This window comes from Lipotes vexillifer, unplaced genomic scaffold (assembly GCF_000442215.2).
Source record: "Lipotes vexillifer unplaced genomic scaffold, Lipotes_vexillifer_v1.1 scaffold7, whole genome shotgun sequence".
Taxonomy (NCBI): domain Eukaryota; kingdom Metazoa; phylum Chordata; class Mammalia; order Artiodactyla; family Lipotidae; genus Lipotes; species Lipotes vexillifer.
The window spans coordinates 226,502-239,876 of NW_006792683.1; positions in this window are offsets into that span (position 1 = coordinate 226,502).

Genomic DNA, 13,375 nt, shown 5'->3' on the forward strand with positions numbered 1-13,375 from the left:
CATGTCTATGTATTTAAGGACTTCCCTGGTGGCTCAGTGGTTAAGAATCCGCCTGCCAGTGCAGGGACACGGGTTCGATCCCTGGTCCAGGAAGATCCCACATGCCACGGAGCAACTAAGCCCTTGCACCACAACTACTGAGCCTGCACTCTACAGTCCGCGAGCCATAACTACTGAAGCCCGTGTGCCTAAAGCCCGTGCTCCACAACAAGAGAAGTCACCACAATGAGAAGCCCGCGCACTGCAACGAAGACCCAACGCATCCAAAAAAAACTCTACAGTCCGCGAGCCACAACTACTGAGTCCACGTGCCATAACTACTGAAGCCCATTGCACCTAGAGCCTGTGCTCCGCAACAAGCCACCGCAATGAGAAGCCCACGCATAGCCACAAAGAGTAGCCCCCCGCTTGCTGCAACTAGAGAAAACCCGCACGCAGCAACAAAGACCCAACGCAGCCAAAAATAAATTAATTAAAAAAAAAACATGTCTGTGTATTTAAAATACCAAAACAGTACCCAAGACATGAAAAAAGAAAGTCTATTAATATATATATATGTAGTATACAAGTGAAGTTACATATAGTAAAGCACTAAACTGGGAGTGTCGAACTCTGTTTTCTCCACTAAGTTCTGACTCTAATGCTACACGAGCACAGATTCTTCCTTGAGCCTCACTTTCCTCATCTGTGAAATGAAGGATTCACCTTGGTTACCTAAAACTGATTCTTTATTGAAAGTTTCAGCTGTTAGTCTGACAGCTTATAGACATGTACAAGGTCATCTTTGAACAAACGTATTAAATATTTTCAAAACACAGCTTACTATATGAAATTTATATATCTAAAATTACTTTCCCATTTCCTCCACCACCCTGGGAATGAAGTTAGGGAGCTGGTAGGGTGGGGCTTGGGAAGGACAGTGTGCTTATGACTGAACACACAGATTTAGCAACTAACTTGCTTGAGGCTTATACAACAGCATGAACCAAACTGGATTGTTATGAAGCCAGTAGTAGTAAATGGTGCTGATGGAGTAATATACAGCAGGTATGAATAATACTCAAGAGTCACACCACATTGTCTATATCAATGCTTCCTAAGCTTTTTCATGTCCTGACACATAGAAAATATTATGCAGCATACTCATTTAAACTAGAAGGAACTGAAGCAAAAAAAAAAACAACATTGTTTTCTTTATTATATAATTGATGAGAAAAATAAAATGCAATGGCTTGGAGGAAATAATTGCTGAATTTGTATAAAACTTTCAAATAAAATCTTGTCAGATGTTTTAACTTATAACCTATTAAAAATTTTAACATTCCTACCAAGAGAAACACCCCACAAATGGGTGATAATTTTTAAACCTTTCTGTCCACAACATTCAAAAATTTATGCAGCTGAAATTATACTTATGAAATCTAACAGCTTTAAATGTAATGGTAAGTGTAATGTTGAGATTTCTTATGTAATGTAAATTTCAAATTCAAGTGAGTTTTTTTCACTACAAGTATTTCAAAATAATGGTGAAGCTCTAATTTTTACATACATAACCCTGCTGCTAGTTTAGCCACCGTTGAGAACATACATCAGCCACCAACATGCAGAAGTATCTGCTTTATATGCAAGCAATTCAAGGCCTGCAGGGAGCCCTGCTCCCCCCTCCAGCTCGCGGCCCCCTCACACCCACCAGCTCCATCTGGAGCTTCACACCTGGGCTTCCTACCTGCTCTTCAAACATTTACAGCATACTTCTCTCACCAGCTTCATAGACCCCCGTTGTCCACGATGGACAGTGGAACACTCTGCATCTGGCAAGGGAGAAGTGAGTGCCTGGGGACAATTACAAGTACACATCACTCTGGTACACTTATGATTACATTGCCATAGTAATTCCATACTTACTACCATTCATCTCTTTTAAAGATGCCCTAAGCTCCTGATCATCTATTTTAAAGATGCAATAAGTTCCTGATCATTTGGAAATTTTATATCATTTTCCTCCTTAAACCCATATATTGTATCAATTATTAATTTACTGCCTCAGCTCTGAAGTCACCCTTCAATATATTCCCTTCAATAATGGAACTCCTTTAAGTAACACACCTTTAAAGTCAGCACAATGTTAAGTTTTTTCAGTAAGGGCCATGGGGGATATGGTAGAAGGCAGAGGTTCTCCTGTAGTTCCCAGGGCAGGCCACGGTAGGCCAGGGTAGGCAGCCTGGATATAAGACTTGCGGTGGTGCCTCCCCCAGCCATGGTCCCTCTACCACCTTGCAGCTTCAGCCTGACCTTCCTTCACACAGAAACTAGAGCTGCTCTACAGCTCATGTTTTGAAGGCCTCCTGCCTGCACTGGACTCCCATTCCATGCCCTGAGCAGCCTGCATGTCATGTGTGGCCCACCCACTGGCTCTGAAGACCTCCCCATCCCTGGCATCCACACTCCCATGGCACACCCAGTGCCAGTGGTTGCTGTTCACCTGCTCCCCACCTGCACCCTGGCCAGTGCCTATTGCTTGCTCAGCATCTCCAGACCAGCTCAGGCCTTGTGGAACCAGCGATCTCTGCTATCCTGGGAGTTGAAACACACCTTCACCAAAGAGGGCTGAACCCCTTCCAAGTTTGTCCTACCATGAGTGACCTCCCTCAGCTCTAGGGGGCTATATACAGTTTCCTCACATTTTGTAATTATTCTTATCACAGTTAATAATTCTTTATATTAAACTTTCCCAGTTTGAACGACTGTGTGCTTTGTCTCCTGATTTGACCCAGACTGTACATATATCCTTTCCAACTATCCCACAGCTTTTTATGCAAATGTAATGCTTTTTGTGCAAATGTAATGCTTTTTGTTAGTCTTTCATTGATTACTTATATATTTTCTGCAAAAAAACCCCATAGAATCTAAAATGTGATTATTTTCTTAAAAGTCATGTTAAATTTTTTCTCCTAGATTTTATATATATTAAATATAATTGATCAAAAATATAAATATTATAAATTTAGTATAAAGAATAAACTTATTAGAACTGCATTTCTTAATGAAATGGATAAGGCTAGGTCTTTTTTTTTACCCAAATAGTTCATATTCCATGGATGAATATTACTTGTTCCTGACATGAGTCAGGTCCATCATTCATTCTATTCCTATTTTCATTTTTATAAAACCAAGTGCTAAAAATCTTTTTCACATAAAGTAGATGAGAAGAGAAAGTTTTGTTACAGAAATGTCACCCATTCTTCGAACTTCTGAGCTTTTAGGACCAAAAAAAGCATTGGTCTATTACCAAAAATTATTTTAGATAAGTCAACTGGTTGAAAGCAATCACTAGAGTTATTCAGTTTCTCAGCACTGACACCAATATTTCATATTGTCTCTTGAGCTCCAGAGGTTTACACACCTTAGTATGATGCATCATCATAAGACTAGGGCCAGGTTAAAGGTGTGTGCTCATTTTATACATGTGAGAAGGGTAACTGCAAAATGAACAGTAGGAAAAGAGAATCTGCACCTTGTTCACAAGTTCTTCCTTAGGCAGAACAACTTTGAAGAAGAATATACATGGAAGGTAAAATTCTGTGAATTTTCCTAGAAGCATACCTGTATACTGCTCGGAAATACTTTGCATACTCTGAGGGGGTGTACCCCAGTTTGAAAACTACAGCTCTAGAAAACTACTGCTTCTGTGACAAAGAAATATTGAAAGGCTTATTTCCACATTATTTATAACGAAAAGTCAGCAGCAACCTAATGACCATTAATAACAGAATAAAGTTATTGCGGCAAAGCCACACAGTGGAATACCACACAGTGGTCAGAATGAACTAACTTGACCTACATTTCTTAACTTTGATGGATCTCAAAAAAATGTTGAGTAAAAAAAGCTCACTTCTAAAGGATATATATATATATATATATATATATATAAAATGAGGCTATTGATGTACATTTTTAAAAGGCAAGAAAAATAAACCTACATACTATACATAAACTCATTTAACTGGAAAAACAAAAAATATTCACATCGTTTTCACAAGAGTACTTACCTCTGCAGCATGAGGACAACTTATCTGTAATATTTTTTCTTGAAAAAAATTAAGGCAAATGTTAAATTTGCTCTCTAGGTAATAAGTAAAAGAGTATTCTTTACATTATTTTGTTACAGAAAACATTACAGAGGAAACCTCAGCTTATTTGGGGTGTGGCCAAGAATACACAAGTAAGTAAAAAAGGCTTGTGGAACCAGATTATTCCCTGCATTAATGCTTAAAAGGCATCAAATTCAGAAGAGCTACTTGTTTCCTTTTAGCTCATTTAGTCTTATGTTCAGCATAATTCTAATGAGCCTGTTCATCTTGTTTCTCAGTCTCCAGTAGATTAGAAATGGAGAGGAGTGACTGTGAAAGGCACAGAAGTTTACAATCCTAAAAAGAGAACTAATCTTAAGCCATTTGTAAAGGAACTTGAAACAGAATTAAATACCCCTATAACAAGCTTGAAATACACAGCAATGATAAATGTTTGTAATGACCCTGAATCAATAGGAAAGTATATTCAAAATATCTCTGCAGTGAGTTAATAGAGCATTTAATACATCTTAGAAATCTTTTCACACAAGATGGTTAAAATAAATATTTGTGTTTAAAAGAATGGATTTTAGTTAATCAAGAAACATTCACTTAAGTGAAATTTTCTGAGAAAACACAGATAAATTAGCTAAGAAATATCATGACTGACAGAGAATATTTACTGTGTGCCAAGCATGATTTTAACCAGGTAATTAACACATTATCAGTTCACTGATTTGATCATGTTTTCCACTAAATTAATAAAATCAACAGAGTATTTGGACATTTTGTAATCCAAGGGGTCAACAAATTCACAGATCCAAATTTTTCAGACCTCGGTAATTACCTGACTCCCTTCACCAAAAAAAGAAAATTAAGTTCTCTTTTTATCATAGTGCATTCTTTGATAATACTTCCTATTATACTAATTATTATAACTTTATGAAAGTATCAGTTAAGTGAGACTTTAAGATTTCTTTATATAAGTTTAAAGACTAAAATAAAACAGACTCTGAGGGCAAACTATTTCAAAATATAAAGTTAACATAAATATCTAGCAATTTGAAAACCTATCAAAAAGGACTTGAACTTAAGTTGAGAGAAAATCAGTTAACTTTGATTGAAATAACCATAATTCAAAATGACAAGTTCCAACAAAGAAGTGGTAATAAAATTTTTAGAACATCATTTATATCATTTCTAAATAAAGGAGAATCAATATAATTATAGGTTAATAAAAGAACATATGCCCAAAATTGGAACAACCAAGCAAAAATAGAGGGAATGTACCTCAACTTTAAAATGGCCATACATGACAAGCCCACAGCTAACATCACACTCAACAGTAAAAAGTGGAAATCCTTTCCTCTAAGATCAGGAACATGACAATGGTGCCCACTCTAACCACTTCCATTTAACATAGTACTGGAAGTCCTAGCCAGAGCAATTAGGCAAGAAAAAGAAATAAAGGATATCCAAATCAGAAAGGAAGAATACTCTGCATTGACATGACATTGTATATAGGCACACCTTGTTTTATTCACTTCACTTTGTTGAGCTTTATAGACACTGCAGTTTTTACAAATTGAAGGTTTGTAGCAACCCTGTGCCATTTTTCCAACAATGTTTGCTCACTTTGTATCTCTGTGTCACATTTTGGTAACTGTCACAATATTTCAAACGTTTTCATTATTATATTTGTATGGTGATCTGCAATCAGTGATCTTTGGTGTTACTATTGAAATTGTTTTGGGGTGCCATGAACTGTGCCCATAAAAGATGGCAAACTTAATTGATAAATGTGTGTTCTGACTGTTCCACAGACCAGCTATTCCCCTATCTCTCTCCCTCTCCTCAGACCTTCCTATTACCTGAGACACAACAATACTGAAATTAGGACAATTAATAGGCCTCAAAGTCCTCTAAGTGTTCCAGTGAAAGGGAGAGTCATTCATCTCTCACTTTAAATCAAACATGTCGAAAGATGAGATAGGCCAAAAGCTAGGCCTCCTGGGACCAAACAGTTAGCCAAGTTGTGAAGGCAAAGGAAAAGTTCTTGAAGGAAATTGAAATTGCTGCTCCAGTGAATACACGAATGATAAGAAAGCTAACAGCCTGATTGCTGTAATAGAGAGCGTTTTAGCGCTCTGGAAAGATCAAACCAGCCACGTCATTCCTTTAAGCCAAAGCCTAATCCACAGCAAAACCCTAACTAATTTCAATTCTAGGAAGTCTGAGAGAGGCAAGGAAGCTGCAGAAGAAAGTTTGAAACTAGCAGAGGTTGGTTCATAACGTTTAAGGAAAGAAGCCGTCTCTATAACATAAAAGTACAAGGTGAAGCAGCAAGTGCTGATATAGAAGCTGCAGCAAGTTTTCCAGAAGATCTAGCTAAGACAATTAATGAAGGTGACTGCACTAAACAAAGGATTTTTAATGTAGATGAAACAGCCTTCTATTGGAAGATGCTGCCATCGAGGACTTTCATACCTATAGAGAAATCAATGCCCGGCTTCAAAGCTTCAAAGGACAGGCTGACTCTCTTGCTAGGGGCTAATGCAGTTGGGGACTTTAAGTTGAAGCCAACGCTCATTTACCATTCTGAAAATCTAGGGTCCTGAGGTAGATTATGCTTATGCTTATGCTTATGCTTATGCTTATGCTTATGCAAATCTACTCTGCTTATGCTCTATAAATGGAACAAAAAAGCCTGCATGACAGCACTTCTGTTTATAGCATGGTTTACTATTTTAAGCCCACTGTTGAGACCTACTGCTCAGAAAAAAAAAGATTCCTTTCAAAATATTCCTGCTCATTGACAATACACCTGGTCACCTAAGAACTCTGACGGAGATGGACAATGAGATTAATGTGTTTTCCTGCCTGCTAACACAACATCCATTCTGAAGCCCATGGATCCAGGAGTAATTTCAACGTTTAAGTCCTACTATTTAAGAAGAACATTTTCTAAGGTAGAGCTGCCATAGAAAGCAATTCCTTTGATGAATCTGTGCAAAGTAAAGTGAAAACCTTCTGGAAAGGATTCTTCATTCTATATGTTCTTAAGAACATTCTCATGATTCATGGGAAGAGGTCAAAATACCAACATTAGGAACTCCCTCATTGCCCAGTGGTTAAGAATCCACCTGCCAATGCAGGGGACACGGGTTCGAGCTCTGGTCCAGGAAGATCCCACATGCCACAGAGCAACTAAGCCTGTGTGCCACAACTACTGAGCCTGCGCACCTAGAGCCCGTGCTCTGCAACAAGAGAAGTCACAGCAATAAGAGGACCACACACCACAAGGAAGAGTAGCACCCGCTCGCCACAACTAGAGAAATCCCGCACGCAGCAACAAAGACCCAAAGCAGTCAAAAATAAACACATAAATAAATAAAAATTATTTAAAAAAATATATATATATATAAGAATTACATGAGAAGGACTCAAATTCCCTAAGGGCAATTACTTTAAAAAACAGAGATATTTAGGAAAGAAAGAAATTTTTTTAAAAAATCAACATTAACAGGAGTTTGGAAGAAGTTGATTCCAACCCTCATGGGTGACTGTGAGGGGTTGAAGACTTCAGTAGAAGTCACTGCAGATGTAGTGGAAACAGCTCGAGAGCTAGAATTAGAAGTGGAGCCTGAAGATGTGACTGAATTGCTGCAATCTCATGATAAAACTTGAACAGATGAGGAGTTGCTTCTTATGGATGAGCAAAGAAAGTGGAGATGGAACCTACTCCTATGAAGATTGCTGAAATGACAACAAAGGATTTAGAATATTACAGCAGAGTTTGAGAGGATTGACTCTAATTTTGAAAGGAGTTCTACTGTGGGTAAAATGCTATTAGACAGTGTTGCATGGCTAGAGATAAAACATTCATGAAAGGAAGAGTCAATTGATGTGGTAAACTTCATTGTTGCCTTATTGTAAGAAATTTCCACGGTCACACCAACCTTCAGAAACCACCACCCTGATCAGCCAATAGCCATCAACATAGAGGCAAGGCCCTCCACCAGCAAAAAATTATGATTTATTGAAGGCTCAGATGATGCTTAGCATTTTTTTAGTAATTAAGTATTTTTTCATTATGGTACTGTTTTTTTAGACATAATGCTATTCCACACTCAGTAGACTACAGTATAAATAGAAACAACTTTTATATGCACTGGGAAACAAAAAAAATCATGTGACTCTATTGTCATATTCACTTCACTGCGGAGGTCTGGAACCAAACCCGCAATATCTGCAAGGTATGCCTGTATAGTATACCTTAAAGACTGAACCAAAAAACTGTTACAACTAAAAAAAAAAATTTAGTAAAGTTACAGGACACAAAATTAATATACAAAAATCAGTTGTACTTCTAAACATTAACAATGACCTATCTGAAAAGGAAATTAAGAAAGCATTAAGAAAACAATCCCATTTACAACATCAAAAACAATAAAATACTTAGGAATAAACTTATCCAAGGAAATGAAAGATCTGTGCACCAAAAACTATCAGACACTGATGAAAAAACTGAGGAAGACACAAATAAATGGAAAGATAGTCCATGTTCATGGGTTGAAAGAATTAGTACTGTTAAAATGTACATACTACCCAAAGAGTTCTACAGATTTAATGCAATTCCTATTCAAAATTCCAATGACATTTTCCATAGAAGCAGAAAAAAGAAAAAAAAACTAAAATTTCTATGGAACCACAAAAGACTCCAAATAGTCAAAGCAATATTGAGAAAGAGGAACAAAGTTGGAGGCATCACATTTCCAGATTTCAAACTGCATTACAAAGCTATAGTAATCAAATCAGTATGGTATCGGCAAAAAAACAAAAACATAGTCTGATAGAATAGAATAGAGGACCCAGAAAAATAAGCCCATGCATATATGGCCAATTAATTTTTGACAAGGCACCAAGTACACACAACAGGGAAAGGATAATCTCTTCAATAAATGGTGTTGGGGAAACTGGATATTCATATGCAAGGAAATAAAACTGGAACCCTGTTTTACACCACACATAAAAATCAACTCAAAATGGATTAAAGACGAACATAAACCTAGAGCCATAAAGCTAGAAGAAAACACAGGTGGTAAGCTTCTTGACATTGGTCCTCGGAATGATTTTTTGGATTTGACACCAAAAGCAAAGCCAAGCAAAATAAAAAATAAACAAGTGGGGGCTTCCCTGGTGGCGCGGTGGGTGGGAGTCTGCCTGCCGATGCAGGAACGGGTTCGTGCCCCAGTCCAGGAAGATCCCATATGCCGCAGAGCGGCTGGGCCTGTGAGCCATGGCCGCTGGGCCTGCGTGTCCAGAGCCTGTGCTCCGCAACGGGAGAGGCCACAACAGTGAGAGGTCCGCGTACCGCAAAAAAAAAATTTTTTTTAATAAAATAAAATAAACAAGTGGCATTACATCAAACTGAAAAGCTTCTGCACAGCAAAGGAAACCATCAACAAAATAAAAAGGCAACCTATGACATGGGAGAAAATATGTGCAAACCATATATCTGATATGGAGTTAATATAAAAAATACACAAGGAACTCATACAACTTAATAGCAAAAAAACAAATAACCCACTTTCAAAAGTGGGCAGAGGACCTGAACAAGCATTTTTCCAAAGACATACAAATGGCCAACTGATACATAAAAAGATGCACAGTATCACTAATCATCAAGGAAATGCAAATCAAAACCACAGTGAGATACCACCTCACACCTGTTAGGCTATCTATTATCAAGAAGTCAAAAGATAACAAATGCTGGTGAGAATGTGGAGAAAAGGAAACCATGTACACTGCTGGTGGGACTATAAACTGGTACAGCTACTATGGAAGAATTATGAATAAGTCCCTCAAAAAATTAAAAGTAGAATTGCTATATGATCCAGCAATCCCCACATCATGGTATATACCCAAAGAAAATGAAATCAGTATCTTGAAGAGATTTTAGTACCACCATGTTCATGCAGAATTATTTACAATAGCCTATATATGGAACAACCTAAGTGTCCATAGACAGATGAATGAATATATAATATGTATAATATATAGAGAACCAGTTATCAGAGAGCTCTCATGTTCCATGAAAAAACCCACCATCTCTTTTGTAGCACTTGTATCAAATTCTGTCAAAGTAGCTGCTACTTCAAAAGAAACAGGAGATTTAATTTGAAAAGGTTATCAAGCTAGATGCTTATTTAAGTAAACTCATGATGAACCCTGAACCACACCCGTAGAAACAGACTAAAAATCACCAACTATACTCATAAAATAATTTTATAGCATCTAACCACATCTACAAATTGTCTGGCTTTAAAAAAAAAAAAGTCAATTTTTTTTTTCAACCAACCTGGTTCCAAAGAATGTGATCCTTCCTCTTAACTATCCTCTCTCCCCTGCCCCAAATACTGGTCCCAGAATATATTTTAAGAATATATCCCTAAAGAATTATCCTAAATCCAGGGTGGGGGGCGTGGGTAGAGTATATATACTTCTTAGATGTTATACTATCATATATAATTCTTTAAAAATTCTAAAGAGAAAAAGAAAGAAAACAGCTTTAGTGCTCAGCAAGAATAGTCAAGTAAACTATATTCACAAAAGGGAAACTTAGACAACCATTAAAAATGAGCTTTACCATTGACTACATAAAAATTATTTATATTAGGAGATTACATTTAAGAATATAAAATTATAGACATAATTACAACAATACAAAAGATACTTGAAGGATAAAAGGCCTGACAAACTACAACATAAATGCAAAAAATGATTTTGTTTTGGTGATGACCCTGGATGATTGTTTTTTATTCGGCTTTTGAACATTTTCTAACTTTTCTTATAGGACCACATTTTACTTTTCTATTTAAAATATTATACAGAGGGGAAAGTTATCCAGCCAGGACCAGGAAGCATTCTTTCTTGAAATGTCCAAGCCTATTGCATATCAGTCCAAAATAATGCTCCGTTCAATATCTTGAATGTTGCCTTATCCCTTTAACTATCCCTTCAGATGCTGTCCTGATGTTATCAGGGGCTGGGAGTCAGCCTGCCTGATAGAACCTGAAGCTGGGCTCAGAGCCAGTCCATATACTATGTATAGAACCGAGGCATGAGTGTGAAAACAGGGAGATTAGCTGAAAATCTGTATACAGATAACTAATAGTTGCTACCGCCATTCCCCTGACACAACCCCAAGCACAAGGTAGTAAGCCAAGATTTGGCTCCAGCTAAAATAATGTATAGATATTCCCTAAAGATACTAAACTATCTGGAACAAGCAAGAGCATCTAGTGTGAATGGCGGTGTCCTAGATGAAGCCCTTCTAATTCTGGTATCTGGAGGGCCTACACACAGTCAGCCAGATCCCTACCTGCTCATCCTAAGACAAAGCTCGTCAGTCACAGATGCCCTGTCTCCACTCCTGCCTGCCTCCACACAAAGATCTCCCAGTCTGAATCCTCACTCAAGAAAGAGATCTAACAAGAAAACCGTCTTTCTTACATACAAAAAGGTTTAAACTACAATCAGCTGATCAGTTCATCTTTATTAAACATGGACAACTTTATGAGGCATATAAGGAGAGAAAGGCCAAGAAAAGCAAACAAAATTATTAACGTCAGAGAAAACAGATAATTCAAAAGAGCGCTTTTAGAAACCTCTAATTTACTATGGAGAAATTCAAGATATTAGATCCTTACAAAAAGGACAGAATCTAAGAAAAAGGAAAGAAGTATAATAAAAAATGCTCTTAAAGATTAAACATAATTGGTGGAAACAAAAATTTTAAATGAGTGGAATACACAGTTAAGAAAATTTTCCAGAACAAAAAAAAGGAAAGAGAGAGAGAGGAAAATTATGAGAGAAAAGGAATTTACCAAAGATAAAGAATTTCCCAGAGTTTTAGGATGTGAGACATGAGTCTTCAGAGTTTACATGCCTAACAATGTGGGAGCCAGGAGTGCACAAGTCAAATATGCCCCCAGGGGAGAGATTGCTGTGAAGAGTCTAGTTAGCTGACAGCCTCTGGCCAATGCAGCTTCAGCATTCATGCCAAGCCCAGGTCCTCCCTGGTGTCTGCTTCTGGCAAGGAAGAACACACAGGGGTACTAGAGCAGACCATTCCTACCCAATGAGGAACCCTTCTAATAGGCCGTCTCTGCCCTGGGGACTGCCACTGCCCCAGCTCGGGCTTTCTCAGAGCTGCACTGTAATCTGAGGCTCTTGCTACCCAACCTTCCTTCCTGCCCTTCTCTCTTTTCACAGACGTCAATCTGAACCACAGTCTGAAGGTTTTCTCCACCTCATCCTGCATTCTCACCCCTTAATCCTTCACAGGTGTTCTCCCTAAATAAATCTCTTTATATGTCTAATTACATCTTAGAATCTGCTTCTCAGAGGACCTGAACACAAAAATGAGTGAAAAAAGTCTCACTTGTAGATGCATCAAACTGTGATTTTTTAGTATACCAAGGATAAAGAAAAAAATCCTGGAAGTTTCCACAGGAAAAAGGTCACCAACAAAGAGAAAAGAATCAAGTTCCCTTCAAACTTCTCATCAGCAACAACAGATATTACAATATACTGATGCTAATTAACTGATATTAATAGAACAATACATTCAAAATTCTGACACAGAATTCTATACCCATATAAACTAACCCCAAAAGAGGGGTTGGAGGGCTGAATTTTCAGATATGCAAGGATTCACAAATTTTACATTCCCTACATCCTTTCCTAGGAAATTACTTGTAAACTCCAGCAAAACAAAAACTTAAATTTAAAAAACAGCAAGATAGAGGGTTTATAAAACAGGAGCAACCCCAAGAAATCAGTTAAAACGCAGGCTCTGTTCCCAGGCCTAGAGAGCAGGCAGTGTGGTTTGCAGCAGGAGGACAAAGGCCTGCAAAATAAAAGTCTTCAACAAGCGCATAAAGAATAATATATCCAACAGAAAAGATATGAAAGGGAATTTTTTTTAATTAGGGTATGATAATGGCAAATAATATGAGGGGGGAAAATACTACATTAGGAAAGTGGGCAGGGGAATTGTATTCTTGGCCCAAGTATAAAGCTAACCAAAATATGTCATTATTGGGGCTTCCCTGGTGGCGCGGTGGTTGAGAGTCCGCCTGCCGATGCAGGGGACACGGGTTCGTGCCCCGGTCCGGGAAGATCCCACATGCCGCGGAGCGGCTGGGCCCGTGAGCCATGGCCACTGAGCCTGCGCGTCCAGAGCCTGTGCTCCGCAACGGGAGAGGCCACAACAGTGAGAGGCCCGCGTACTGCAAAAA